The following is a 16168-nucleotide window of genomic DNA, read 5'->3' as shown; positions in this document are numbered from 1 at the left end:
GCTAACTGTCCCTAAGGAAATAGATATCCATGAGCTGTTAGACAAAGAATTCAGAATAATCCTCTTAAGGAAGTTCATTGAACTTCAAGGAAACACAGACATTTGAACAAAATTAGGAAAACAATGGATAAACTAAATGAGAAGTTCAATAAAGAAACAGAATGATCAAACTTCCAGACTTCACAAACAAACAAACAAATACAGTAGTTAGTTAAAAAATGCAACAATTTATCTGAAGAATTCAGTACCTGGTTTCAAAAGTTGATTCAATAAACACAGAAGAACCCATGATATGTAGGACAGGACTTTGGAAATTGCCCAGTCAGAGGAACAAAAAGAAAAAAGAATGAAAAAAGTAAAAAAGGCCTACAGGAATTATGGAACACAATGATATCTTGATGCTTTAACCCTTTATCATTATATAATGACCTTCTTTGTCTTTTACCATTTTTAGCTTAAAGTCTATTTTGTCTGATATAAATCTAGGTACACTAACTCTAAAAGATATCTACAATCCCATGTTCATAGCAGCATTATTTACAATAGCCAAGACATGGAAATAACTTAAGTATCCATCAATGGATGAATGAATAAAGAAGTTTTGTTCATATATATGTATATAATTCAGCTATAAGAAATCCTGCTATTTGCAACAACAAGGATGGACCATGAAGGCATTGTGGGAAGTGAAATAGGTCAGACAGAAAGAAAAATACTGTATGATTCCAGTTATGCCTAGAATCTCGAAAGGAAGGAAGGAAGGAAGAAAGGAAGGAAGGAAGGAAGGAAGGAAGGAAGGAAGGAAGGAAGGAAGGAAGGAAGGAAGGAAGGAAGGAAGGAAGAAAAGAAGAAAGGAAAATTCATAGAAAAGACTTGTGAGAGGTATCTGCATGGCTCAGTTAGAAGTATCCTACTTGGGCTCTGGTCATGATCTCATGGTTTGTGAATTCCAGCCCCACATTGGGCTCTCTCTGCTGTCAGCATGGAGCCTGCTTTGGATCCTCTGTCTCCCTCTCTCTACACCTCCCCAACTCACTCTTTCTATCTCCCCCCCAAAAAAAAATTAAGAATAAAGAAAGAAAAGACTTGTTATTACCAGAGGCAAAGGGGAGGGGAAGAGGGATTTGGAAGGTGGTCAAAAGCACAAATTTCCAGTGAAAATAGTTACTAGGGTTGTAATGTACAACATGATGACTATAGCCAACACTGCTATATGATAGATAGGGAAATTGTGAAGAGAGTATATCTTAAGAGTTCCCATCATAAGAAAATTTTTTTCCTTTTTTCTTTTTTTACTTTTTCTTTTTATTGAGCCGATGAATGTTAGTTAAAACTATTATGGTAATCATTTTATGATATATGTAAATCAACTTATCATGTTGTATACCTTAAACTTACACAGTCAGCGATAAGTTAACATGTCAATTGTTTCTCAATTAACCTAGAATTTTATTTTATTTTGTTTTTAATTTTTTTAACGTTTCATTTATTTTTGAGAGAGAGAGAGATAGAGAGACAGCATGAACAGGGGAAGGTCAGAGAGAGGGAGACACAGAATCTGAAGACAGTCTCCAGGCTCTGAGCTGTCAACACAGAGCCTGATGCAGGGCTCAAGCCCATGACCCATGAGATCATGACCTGAGCTGAAGTTGGATGTTCAACCAACTGAGCCCCCCAGGCGCCCCAACCTGGAATTTTAAAAATCTAAACAATAATTATTGATTTTCATTGATGTCCTGAAGATGTTCAGAAATAATCTGTAGGTGTATTAAGTAATTTTTTAATTAATTAGTTAATTGTGATGTATGAAAACAATAGAAAATTATACCCAGGACCCCCTACAGCATAATGTGAAGTACCTCAATGAAGGTGATGCATGACATGGTAAACAAGAATGGCAAACAAGAAACAATTGCTTCCCTGAAGAGCCTTACAAACCAATGAGACAAGGAAATGAAAGATTCCAGTACCAGGTGATAAAACCTATGGATTGCATCCAATGATGGAATGTACACAGGACTTTATAGGTACAAAGGCTTCACAAAGACCAATGTATCCCTTGGATTTGGCAATTACTTGAGTTTATTTGGGAACTGAAGGAGGACCTTTTGGTGCTCCTCAAATGGCACATACAGACAATAATGTGTGTACAATGGTCAATCCTGGTAGTCCCTGCTCTAGGACACATAAAAGATCATTCATATAATTCCTGTAGTGGCTTGCATGGTGGCTTCCACAAAGATGCATCCATGCCCTAAACCCTGGAACCTATGAATGTGACCTTACTTGGGGGGAGAAAAAAAGGCTCTTTGCAGATATAATCAAGTTAAAGATCTCAATATAAGATCATTCTCAATTACCCAGATGGGCTCTAAATCCAATGGCAAGTGTCCTCACATGAGACAGAAGAGAAGACACACAGAAACAGGGGCAAAAGGGGAAAGCTATCTGAAGACTGAGGCAGAAATTGGAGTTACACAGCCACAACCAAGGAATTCCTAGAGCCACCAGAAGCTGAGAGGCAAGAAAAGATCCTTCCATAGAGTCTTTGGAGGGATCCTAGCCTGACAACACCTTGATTTTGGACTTCAAGCTTCCAGAATTGTAAGAGAATGCATTTCTATTGTGGTAAGTCCCTGGTTTTGTGGCAGTTTGTTAAAGGAGCCTTAGGAAACAAATACCAAACTCAGTAAATTGTTAACTTTAAATTTTTTTACTGCAAAAAAAAAAAAAAACACCTCCCTCTACTCACCCTACAATGGCCAGTGCACCTCTAAGACCTATCAATCTCATCTCCTCAGTATGTCTCCAATAATTTGCATCTTACCATCTCCATTGCTGGTACCTTGGGCCAAACCACCTCCACCTCTCCCTAGACAACTGCAATGGCTTACTCTGCATCTTTCACTCCAAAACCTCCAGCTTCTACAATCCATCCTCCACTTTGCATCCAGAGGGATCTTTTGGAAACACAGATATGGTCATATCCCTGCACTTCTTATTAAAACAATTTAGTGCTTTTATACTATTTTTAAGAATAAGAACAAAGGTCTTATCGTGGCCTACAAGGTCCTATGGAGAGTAGCCCCTGACCACCTCTCTACTTCACACTGCACCCCACCCCCGGTGCTCTCTTTAATTCAAACTTAAGTTCCCTGAATATGCCACATGCTATACAGCCATGGAGAACTTTATGCATATGCTGTTACTTTTTTCTGGACACTTACCTACCTCCTTTACTTAATCTCAGCTTCTTTCCAAACTTCCTATATTCTCCATAATAGAGACCTCCCAATTCTCATCGCTATTTGCCCTGCCGGCTACATTCCTCTCATCTGAGCAGTTACCTTTGTAATTATGCCCTTTGTAATTAAGCCTTCATTGGTGCACTTATTTCTTTGAAGTCTTTCTTCCTCACTGCACTGTAAGCACCAGGACTGCTATGTATGGCTAGCAGTCCACAAGGTGTCCCGGGAGGGGCCATACTCCACTCCTGAGTCACGATCCCTGCTACTGTGCTCTTCCTCACGCATGGATATTTGTTACTTTGCAAATGAGGGTCTTTTTCTGGCCAAGTTTGCACCCATAGGACTTCATGTTCCCCAAGAAGCTACGTTTTTCAATATTGCCCAAAGGCACAGGCTCCCAGGGACAATACTATACACCACATTTGTTTTGCTCTGTACTCAATTCCCAGCCCTTAAGGCAGAGCCTGGCCCACATAGTACCTAATAAATAGTTATTCAATAAATAAGTGAATGTAATTATCTTTCTATCTTTGCAAATGTACTAATACCATTCATTTTTGTCATGAATATGCAATTCAGCCTTGTGCCCTTTTAGTTAGTTTTTATTATTAGGACTAGTACTGCTATGTTTATCTTTATAAAATTACTTTGCTTTTATTTCTTTGAGGTTTATTCCCAGAAGTGAAATAACTGGGTCAAAAGGTAGAAACATTTCTATAACTCTTCTAATATATGGGCAGATTATTTTCCAGAAAAATTGAATCAATTTACAATACAACATGAAATGTATAGCTATTTTTCCCTAGCATCCCTGATGTTACTTTATTATTCTCATTGGTTTTGCATTTTAATAGGTTGTTTTAATTTGCATTTCTCTAAATAGTGTGTGGAAAATAATAGGTCCATAATAAATATTTTCTAAATGAATTAATTTTCTATAGACCTATTTATTTTCATAAATATGGTCATTTATTTACCTCCTATATTTCTTTCTTTACTATCCTTTTTCCATCATATATAACAAGGTATTGAGTAGAATTTAGGCATTGATGCATTTTTATACATGTTAGATAGTGTGGTTTTCATTTATAATATGTAAATTCTGATGTTTCATCAGTTTTATTGGTCAAATCACCTATTCTGAGGATTCCTTCTTGATATTTACTTTATATCATTGTGAAAAAGCCAAAATGTTTAAAAAATAATTTTAAATCTCTTTTGTCTCTCTAAACCACATTTGCCTCTTTCTCCTAAACACTGAGTTTTTAAGTTTATTTATTTATTTTGAGAGAGAGAGACTGCATGCAAGTGGGGGAGTGGTGGAGGGGAGAGAGAGAGAATCCCAAGTAGGCTCCACACTGTCAGTGCAGAGCCTGATACAGGGCTTGAACTCACAAACCATGAGATCATGACCTGAGCTGAACTTGGACACTTAACTGACTGAGCCACTCCGGTGCTAGAGAGACTCCTATTTCTTTTGGACTATTTTAATTCCATATTCATACTTTTCATCAGAATAATTCTTTTATCCCTTCCTCCTCCCTCAACCCCTTTCCTAAAGACAGAAAGAGTTAGCTACATTAGGATTATGAGCAAGGATAAGAAATCTTGATTAATTGATGAAAAACATTCTTCATTTCTATATTTTTCTTATCTCAAACCTGTAAACATTACCTGTGTTAAAAATACATATTTGTGGGGCACCTAGGTGGCTTGGTTGGTTAGGTGTCTGACTTTTGCTCAGGTCATGATCTCATGGCTCATGAGTTCAAGCCCCGAGTCCGGCTCTATGCTGACAGCCCAGATCCTGGAGCCTGCTTCAGATTCTGTGTCTCCCTCTCTCTCTGCCCCTCCCCTGCGTTCTCTCTCTCTCTCTCTCTCTCTCTCTCTCTCTTTCTCTCTCCCTCTATCAAAAATAAATAAGCATTAAAAAATAAAAGAAAATACATATTTGAATTTTCATTATATCCTTTTATAGATTATCTTTTATTGTGTAATACCTTTTTGCTTACAGCAAAAGCAAACCTCATGTAAGCTTCACAGTATTCCTGTGAACAATTATATTATCAGTACCATTATTTAAAAATGTGTTCAAATATTCTAAGGATGCCTCCTAAAGTAACTTTGTCCAGTGTCTCTCATTCAATGAAAATCAAGGATCTTTACCACCATTTGGAACAGCAGGGAGAGAGTAAATATTCTGATAGTCAGACCTTGGCATAGCTTATAATGTCAGTCTGACTGGCTTCTTCTCTTATTTTTTCTAATGTCCATGGGCAAATATGTGTCATTAAAATAGTGATGACTTCATTAGCAGCACCAGAGTTGAGGTGTAACAAAAAAAAATCTCTTGATTTAAGCCAGCTCCCGTCTTAACGTTTGAATTTCAACAATGAAATTTCAGTATTTGTTTTTGAATAAGTCACTCCACTGATTCTAGACCTCAGTTTCTATGTGAGCAAGTAGAGGTAAGAACATGCTTCACGAGATTGACATGGTCATCAATATATGTAACTGTTGGCTATTGTGATTTCAAAGAAACCCTGAAACAAGCTACTATATAGTTTGTTTGATACAGTATTTTCGAGCCAAGGTATCATTGCAGAGTATTATCCTAGGCACTTGAAAGGATGTAAGTGAACAGGGCATGGAATAAAATATACATGTCATTCTTTCTTTCCTTAGAACTTTTACCTAGATTCTCCATTGTTCATCCACCTCCTCTGAGGCCAGTTCACCTTTATTGTCAACACCTGCTGGGGAAGAAGGGACTATATGTTTCCTATCTGTGAAATCTAAACTCTCTAACTCTGATGAAAATCCACACATACAGATTTTTCTCAAATTGTTAAATAAAGGAAAAAAATTCTAGGTTAACATGTGTTTGCCTTGCAGTAGTCTTATGAATATCAAAGTACAAAGTGAGAGCAGCCTTGGCAGAGGTGACACTGGAACATCCTCTGATATTTGCTCACCTATAAAAGTTTTGTTAGAATTTATTTTTAGTGAAGTCATAAAAATGTTCAAGCAACAAAGTGTTTTCCAACGACACAGAAAAGGATAAAAGAGTATCTCAGGAAAAGACTCCCAAGGTGATCTAATCTCCTAACTTCTAAATATATTCCACTTGGAAATTTGCTTATTGAGAACAGATATTTGAAGTTTTAATCTCTCATTCAGCATTGGGTGTGATACTCTTTCCATTGACAGTGGTCAGGGTTAGTTTTATTTCTATTCTAGGAAATGACTATACATGGGAAAAATGCTTTTAAACTAGAAATATTTTTATTTTAGGAAACATTCTCATTTTTTATATTTAAAGCATTTACCATTTTGCATTACATTTATCTGTTTAAGAAATCTGTCCAGGGGATGTCTGGGTGGCTCAGTCAGTTAAGCATCCAACTCCTGATTTCATCTCAAGTTATGATCTCACTATGGGATCCAGCTCTATGCTGTCAGCGTGGTGTCTGCTTTGGATTCTCTCTCTCTCTCTCTCTCTCTCTCTCTCTCTCTCTCTCTCTGCCCCCTCTCCCATTCACACGCATGCTCTCCCTCTCTTTCTCTCAAAATAAATAAACATTTAAAAAAATCTGTCTTTGTTTGCATCCCAACTCCACAACTTATGAGCTGTGACTCTGAGGAAGCTGAGATTTCATTTCTTCATCAGTCAAAACAGATTAGTGATAATATATAACTATCCATTACATTGGAAAGCATTATATGTATTAATACATAAAAAAAAGAACTTAGAAAAATTCCTGACTCAGAGTAAGCACTCAGAAACACTAGCTAGTAATATTAGTATTATTAATATTTGCTAGTCTGACAACCCTCACACACACTTATCCCACTCCTGGATTATAAACATTTTATGGGCAGATGTTAATCATCTTTATAGCCCCAGAACTTAGTATAGTATCCAGCTCATTATGGAGTATGCTATTTCTACACACTCCTAATTTATGCCTAATTTCTTTTTTTTTCTTTTCAATTTATACAATGAATTCCTTACATTCTCCTGCATGACTGGCCTCCAAGGCATAATGTTCTGTACAATCTCAAGCTCATACAAAAACACTATTTCTCGAAAGCCCAACTGAGAAAGGCAATGTTTAAGAGGGATTATTTGTTCTCCGTATATTCTGGGTACAACAAAGAGAGAGCAGAGTATCGGGGACACACTGCACTGATGTCCCTCTCCCCCCGCAGAATTATTCACACTGAACTGGACTTGAGAACTACACAGCCTTCTTGAGGGCCATGTCACAGTTTTAGCAAACTTATGTTTGCACCTATCATAAGAATAGGAAGATGGTGTCCACCATTTTCAAATGGTCTCTCTACTAAGTCCTTCAGGAGATATTTTTATCTGTCTGAAAGCTAAAATTTCATCCACTTTTTATGGTATAAAAGACTTAAAATCAAATTTGAAACACTCTTATAGCAAAGTTTGCATTTTTGTATGAATCCCATTTTATATCTTCATGTTTGTTTTTCTTTTGCTTTTCCATTCAATTTATGCTCAATTTATGCCCCGGTATGTTCTCCTTATCTGTGTGAGGGCTTTATGGATGCACTAACTCTGTGAAAAAGGGTTGTGCAGGGTGTGCACTACACACCTCCAGAGAGCTCCAGTCACAGAGTCTATGTATGCAGTGCAAAATTTATGATGCCCGATGTGGCAAGCCAGGAAAAAAGCTGAGAATGAATGACTGACTAGGGACTATATGAATATTCTACCTCTTTGTGATTTATACCTGCTGCATATGTCTGTATTGCATACATGTATATTATATGTGCATACTGTACATAATGTATATGTGTATGTACACACATATATGAGCTCCATGTTGCAGTTTATTCCTGACATTTACAGAGTTTTGCGCATATAGGTCTGTTCATCTTGAATATACATTCTCTCTCTGGCATTCACACAACTGAGTTCACTCACTCATCCACACACTAGAACTATGTATAGTACTACTAGTACTATCATGGTTAATTTTATGTGTCAACTTGACTAGGCTAAGCTATGCCCAAATAGCTTATAAAACATGACTTCTGGGTGTGTCCGTGAAGGTATTTGGGAAAGAGATCTGAGTAAAGAAGATCACTCTCACCAATGCAGGTGATCATCCAATCAGTTAAGGTACTGAATAGAACAAAAAGATGAAGGAAGGGCTAATTTGCCCTCTCTGCTTGAGCTGATACATTCATCTTCTCCTGCCCTTAGACATCAGATATCAACACCGTTGGTTCTTATGCTTTCAGATCCAGACCTCGATATACACTATACGCTCCCCCCCTTCTCCGCTTCTCAGTCCATTGGACTTGAGCAGAATTACAACACCAGCTTTCCTCATTCTCCAGCTTGCAGGTGGCAGATTGTAGGACTTCTCAGCCTTCATTAACAATTCCTGTAATAAATCTCCTCTTATATATATCTGTAAATACCTTATTTGTTCTGTTATATTTTTTTCTAGAGAATCCTAAGTAATAAAAAGTTATACTTATTATTACTTTTTACAGCTAAATACCACAAATTAGGGTTTAAAATTTCTCAGCCAGGAATTTTACCTAATAATATCAGTTTCTTCAAAGTTAAATATCAGGAGTCAATAAACACCTATTTCTCCCTGAAGATAATCAGATATGCATAGTGGGCAGTAAAAGATGACCTTGTTTCCTGAAAGTGGGATTATGTAAACTGTTTAGGAATACACATAATAAATGCTAGTATTATCTGGTTCCAAAGCCTATACTTTTGACAAAACCATACCAGGATTTAATAATTATTCTTATGTCCTACTTTATCTCACTGCACTGAATACATGATAGGTGCTTAATAGTTACATGATTGGAGTGAAAATCAGAAAGGTCCTTAAGATATAGTCTAAGATCACAGCACACAGAGGTGGATCTAGAATTAGAATCCATTTCTTTCTTTCCTGGGCCCTTGCTCTGTTTGCTATTTTTTGACCTGTGGACACTTACCATTAATCTCAACTATTTGTCCTAGAGCACGTGCTGCCAGAAACTCTATATGGGGTCAGGAATATTTAGGTATCTTCTTACTAAGCTATTTAATGCATGAAACTTTCCATTGGTGGAATGCTAGAGAAGCATTTTGTGGACAGAAGAGGGGAAGAAAGATGCTATTTTAAACGTTGCTGAAAGAGTTTGGGCAAAATCCATCTGGCAAACAGACTATTTCTTCCGCTCAAAAACTCATCAAGCGCTCTAAACGTGTAACCTGTAGGCAAGTTTAATTAAAGCTTGAGAAATCTCAAAATAACCTGACATTTAAATATGTTATTTCCGTTCTGCTCTCATTGTCTGACACACAGAGAGACATTCTCAGAATCAAATTAAGCTCCCCAATGCCATCTAGCCCTGCCTAACTACTGGATTACCCAGTGTGCAGGGTGACAGGAACATGAATGAAATAGGCTCATTCTCTCATTGCCCTTCAGACCAACCTCCATTTCATAGAGACAGGTAATAAGATAGATAGGAAATTGGATGAATAGATAGGTAGGTAGAAAGACAGATATAGATAGATAGATAGATAGATAGATAGATAGATAGATAGATAGATAGACAGACAAAGGTAAAATTCATTTCTCTTCCTTAAAAAAAAAGGTAAAGGCAAGGCACCTGTGTGGCTCAGTCAGTTAAGCCTCCGACTTCGGCTCATTTCATGATCTCACATTCGTGGGTTTAAGCCCCACGATGGGCTCTGTGCTGACAGCTCAGAGCCTGGAGCCTGCTTCAGATTCCGTATCTCCCTGTCTCTCTGCCCCTCCCCCTCTTGTGCTCTGTCTCTCTCTGTCTCATAAATAAATAAATAAATAAATAAATAAATAAATAAATAACATTTTAAAAAGGTAAAGGCAGAGTTTGATTTGGGGAGAGCCTCAGGAAAGGACTAAAGAAAAAGTGTTTTTTGCCATGGAACAAGAAATTTAAAAAATTTTTTTGAAGTTACTGAACAAAATAAGTAGGCATTAACATAGTCAACATTTATGGATCCCAAATATACACTTTGGATCCTGAGGGAATAATTCCAGGCCTGGATCTAAGTTTTAGTAAGTGCAGGTAAGAGTCCCTGTATTTAATGCCTTAAGGTGGCCTAACATTAGGGATTTTTTCTTTTTTTTTTTTCCCTGCCTTCTCTGGTTTTAATGGAGCATTTTTCATGATTTGATTTTCTCCCCTCTCATAACATATCAATTACACTTATTTTCTATACCCAACTTGCAGTATACAATTTAAACTCCTCTAAGTCTCCCTTCACAGATCACTCCCTGCAGAAAGGAACCTTAAACAGTATTCCCAATTCTTCCCTACAGTCCTTAAGACATTAATGTCATTCATTTCAGTTATCCATGTACTATAATCACCTAATGCATCATTATTTCATTATTTAAAGTTATCTTTTAATCAATTAAGAATAAGAAAAACTAAAATTTTAGTTTTATTTTACCTCTATTCCTTCCCTAGGGTCCTTTCACTTTTGATGTAGACCTGAATTTCTAACTACATCATTCTCTTTCTTCCTGCAGAACTTCTTTTTAACATTTTTAACAGAGTAGGTGAGCTAATGTTAAAGTCCCTCTGCTTTTGGTTTTCTAAGAAAATCTTTGTCTCTTTTTCACTTTGGAAGGATAATTTCACTTTACATAGAATTGTAAGTTGCCAATTTTGCTTCTTTTTTATTATTATTATTTTTATTTTTATTGAGATATAAATTGGCATTTAATATTGTGTAAGTTTTAGAGATAATACATGTTGGTTTTAAAAATTCATTTCTAGTGCAAAATGGCTACCATGACTGCATTAACTAACCTCTATCATGTCACATAATAATAATTTTCTTCTTTGTGGTGAGAACAATTATGATCTAATCTCTTAGGAACTTCAACACTGTATTTCACACTCCTCTCTTTTTATTTGTATGGCTTCTCATGCAAGTCTACTGATTCTTATCCTTGTTCCTCTTATAGGTGTTCTTTGCCAGTCTAAACCTATGAATAACTAGTGTTTCAGTTGGACTGACCATTGTGGTTTTTACTAAGATTGTAAGATGCAAGGCATCTCAGTGGCTCAGTCAGTTAAATATCTGACTTTTGATTTCAACTCAGGTCATGATTTCACAGTGGTCTCTATCTCTCACACAATAAATTAAAAAAAACTTCTAAAACTTTTTAAAAACGGTGTGGCTGGGTGTTTCAGTTAGTTAAGCATCCAGGTTAGGCTAAGGTCATGATATCACAGTTCGTGAGTTCAAGCCCCTCATGGGGCTCTGGGCTGACAACTCAGAGCCCAGAGCCTGCTTCAAATTCTACCCCTCCCCCACTCTCATTCTGTCTCTGTCTCTCTCAAAAGTAAATAAATATTAAAATTTTTTATTTTTATTTTTTTAAAAGATTGTAAGGGGCACTTGGTGGCTCAGTCAGTTAGGAGTCCAATTTTGGCTCAGGTCATGATCTCATGGTTCGTGGGTCTAAGCCCCACTTTGGGCTCTGTGCCGGCAGCTTAGAGCCTAGTGCCTACTTCAGATTCTGTCTGTCTCTCTCTGCCGCTCCCCCATTTGAGCTCTCTCTCTCTCAAAAAACAACAACAACAAAAAAAAAAGATTGTAAGATGCTCTTAAACAACAGCCATAAGGAAACTTTGAAAAAATACAGATTTATTACTTATAAGACCTGGGAAATTACACAGCACACTTGGGGCCACACAGCGAGGTTGCAGATAGAGGGAGAGTGCATGGGCCTGGGGTTCTGCTCTTATTGGGGTTGAGAATGGGGGCCTAAGATTTTGTGAGCTCACTAATGATGAATTTAAAACATAAGAGAAGGAAAATAAACTCAAAATGGATGAAAAACATAAATGTAAGACAGAAAGCCATCAAAATCCTAGAGGAGAAAGCAGGCAAAAACCTCTTTGACCTCGGCTGCACCAACTTCTTACTTAATACATCTCCAGAGGCAAGGGAAACAAAAGCAAAAATGAACTATTGGGACCTAAACAAAATAAAAACTTCTGCACAGTAAAGGAGACAGTCAGCAAAGCTAAAAGGCAAGCGACAAAATGGGAAAAGATAGTTGCAAATGACATATCAGATAAAGGGTTAGTATCAAAAATCTACAATGAATCTATAAAACTCAACACCCAAAAAACTAATAATCCAGTGAAGAAATGGACAAACTACATGAATAGACACTGCTCCAAAGAAGACATCCAGATGGCCAACTGACACATGAAAAAATGCTCAATATCACTCATCATCAGGGAAATACAAATCAGGACCACAGTGAGATACCACCTTACACTTGTCAGAAAGGCTAACATTAACAACACAGGTAACAACAGATGTTGGCAAGGATGCAGAGAAAGAGGATCTCTTTTGCACTGCTGGTGGGAATGCAAACTGGTGCAGCCACTCTGGAAAACAGTATGGAAGTTCCTCAAAAAATTAAAAATAGAACTACCCTATAACCCAGCAACTGCACTACTAGGTATTTATCCAAGGAATACAGGTGTGCTGTTTCAAAGGGGCACATGCACCCCAATGTTTATAGCAACACTCAACAATACCAAAGTATGGAAAGAGCCCAAATATCCATCCACGGATGAATGGATAAAGAAGAGGTGGTGTATATATATATATATACATATATATATACTTCAGCAATCAAAAAGAATGAAATCTTGCCATTTGCAACGAAGTGGATGGAACTAGAGGGTATTATGCTGAGCGAAATTAGTCAGAGAAAGACAAATATCATAGGACTTTACTCATATGAGGAATTTAAGATACAAAACAGATGAACATAAGGGAAGGGAAGCAAAAATAATACAAAAACAGGGAGGGGGATAAAACAGAAGAGACTCTTAAATATAGAGAACAAACAGAGAGTTATTGGAGGGCTTGTGGGAGGGGAGATGGGCTAAATAGGTAAGGGGCATTAAGGAATGTACTCCTGAAATCATTGTTGCACTATATTTTAAAAATAAATAAATTATAAAAAGAAATCAAAAGTTAACTAACTTAATAATTAATTATTTAAAAAACATTAGAGCAGGAATTTAAACTGTGGGAAGAGAACAAAAGAAGTCGCCCAATTGTCAGTTATCAAAATTAACCAAGATCTCTAAAACAAAGGAACCTCAGTGGGCGTAGGCAACCTGACTCTATATAGTTGGGTGGCTAGCAACGTGTTTATTTAAGACCCTCAAGCTTCTGTGAATAATTTGCATTACAAAATAAGGAATAAAACACACTATCAGGATTTATACTACAATAGGCAGGATGTTTTCCCCCTCTGGCTGTTTTCAAGATTTTGTCTTTATCTTTGGCTTATTACAATTTGAATATGATATATGTAGGAGGTAAGGAGGGTGGTATTTATTATGCTAAGTATTCTCTGAGCTTCCTGGATCTGCATTTTGGTGTCTGTTCTTAATTTTGGAACCTTCTTGGCCATAATTACTTCAAGTATTTTTTTCTAATATTAGAGAATGGTGCATGCTCTTATATATATCTTATGTATATGTATACACAAAAGATACATATATATTTATACTTTTTGAAGCTGTCCTGCAGTTTTTGATGTTCAGGGAGGGGGGAAGGTTGTTGGGGTTTTTCATTTCTTTTTTTTTTTCTTTGCCTTTTTTGATTGGGAACTTTCTATTGACCTATCTTCAAGATCATTTATTCTTAGCCCCATGCAATCCACTAATGAGCCCATCAAAGTCATTCTTCATTTCTGTTACAGTGTTTTTGATTTCTAATATTTCCTTTTGAATTTGTCTTAGAATTTCCATCTCTCTGCTTACATTTCCCTTCCATTCTTAAGTGATGTCTAATTTTTCCATTAGATCCCTTAACATATTAATCGTAGTCATTTTAAATTCTGTCTGAGAATTCCAGTATCTGTATTATATCCCGCTCTGGTTCTTATGCCTTCTTTGTCTCTTTAGGCTGTGGTTTTCTTGTTTTCTTAGTGTGCTTTATAATTTTTTGTTGGAAGCTGTACATGATGTAATTGGTAATAGGAACCCAGGTAGATAGGTCTTTAGCATGATGTTTTATGGTAATCTGATTAGGAGTTGGTTTGTGTTTAATATTTGCTGTAGCTCTAAGTGCCAGAGCTACCAAATTTTCCTGAAATGCCCTTGTTTCTATCCCTGCCTTTTGACTTTGATCTTCCCTAAGAACAGCTCCTCAGGGAAAGTCTGCATCCTGCAACAAGAGCCCCATTAGTATGACGGTAAGACATGGGGAGATCTATAATCTTATAGTTAAAGCTCAGTCTTGTAGTGGGTCTGTGTCCCTGAGATGTGACCTCTACAAGTGTTTCTTAGCTTCCCACCCACCTTAGGTAATGATACAGGAAGGCTAGAGGGGCCTAGGGCGGGAGGAACACTTTTCCTTCCAGTGGGATAAGACTCTGATAGTCTTTTTCCCTAGATAGCAGCCCTTTGTTATAGAGAACAAATGAACTCTGGGTATATTTTAAGATGATTAATCATCCCCTTCCGCTGCCAGAACCACAAGCAGATCTTTCTTGACTCAACCATGAGAATGTAGTGGGGGCCTCAAGGATAAACCCATACAGGTATTAGTTTCCCCATAATTGTGACCCCCAGGAATTTCTTGATAGTGCACTCTCAACACAGCAGTTTGTCAAAAGTACCATTTAAATGTTTCCGCTACAGGGCTTCTGTTCCAGGTAAGTAGATCTGGCTGTGGCTTTCTAGATTCACCTATCTCTCCAGATTTTGGTGAGAATTTCTCCTGCAACTCAGTTCCCTGATAGATCCAATGAATCTGTAAATGATCTTTACTTTTGTTTTGGAGTAAGAATATAAGTGACAACTTCTGAAACCTGTGTCAGTTTTTTTTTTAATCAATTAATAGGCGGTGGAATGTTCCTTTTTCTGCAAAAGTCAGAGAAGCACACTTATTTAACATACATCTTCAGGTATAGGACCCATGCAAGTTTTCAGGCATTATTGTCCCCAAAGGCGAGGCTGTGAAAGTATCAATATTTCTATTGCCAAGTTGCTTTCTCTGTCCTTTCTACCCCTAAAGATTGATGTGAATCTTCTCTCTCTCTCTCTCTCTCTCTCTATATATATATATATCTATCTCATCTCTGTCTCTATCTCTATCTCTACCCGCACCCCCCCACCCCTGTCCTGCCACACACACACAAAGAATAAAGCCACAACTATTTTTTCCTAACTCCAAAAGATTAAATCTATTGTGTTATCTTTGCAGTGCAGAGCCTGTAGTGTTTAAAAAAAAAAAAAAAGGCATTTAAATGTGTGGGGTTTTTGTCTTGTTTTAAATATCAATCTTTATTTTACAGATTATTGGTGAATGATATAGTTTTTATCCATTTTTTATTCATTCATGTGTTCTTTTATTCACCAGCTATTTGTTGGTCACTTCCCAAATACAAAATGCCCAGCTATGTCTCTGAGGGATATAAAGCCCAGAATTCACTGACATTTCGAATGGGAAGTTATATGTAAAGGACTATACTACAGAGCAGTTTACAATATTGAGAACCAAGATGATTTGGGAGTTAAGTAAGAGAAGAGATTGGATTTATCAGATGTAACCAGGGCATCATTAAGATTTGATGTCAGAGCTATATCAGACAGAGCCCAGATAGAAAACAGAAAGTACACTCAAACAAGGTAATGAAGAAGATTTTAAAAAGGAACTCTTGACAAAAGTCAATAGAAGAAAATTGGGAGAAAAATAAGTGTATCCAACAAGGGATGGTGATGCATCCTGAAGCTAACAACAGCAAAGGAGTTTTTCTACAGCTAGGCCTCAGGGAGACACAAGGAGGACACGTTACCAGAACCAAGAAAGAGCGGGGGGGGGGGGGGGGGGA

General features: G+C 37.1%; 1 protein-coding gene across 1 annotated transcript in view; it reads left to right on the top strand.

Annotated features, from left to right (window-relative positions):
• CNGB3 (cyclic nucleotide gated channel subunit beta 3) overlaps positions 1 to 16168 on the top strand; it is a 243675-nt gene that overhangs the window by 223411 nt on the left and 4096 nt on the right. The window lies entirely within an intron of this gene.

This window comes from Suricata suricatta, chromosome 15 (genome assembly GCF_006229205.1).
Source record: "Suricata suricatta isolate VVHF042 chromosome 15, meerkat_22Aug2017_6uvM2_HiC, whole genome shotgun sequence".
In the NCBI taxonomy this organism is placed as follows: domain Eukaryota; kingdom Metazoa; phylum Chordata; class Mammalia; order Carnivora; family Herpestidae; genus Suricata; species Suricata suricatta.
Note: the sequence above shows the minus strand (reverse complement) of the source record. Positions and strands in the feature narration are given on the sequence as shown.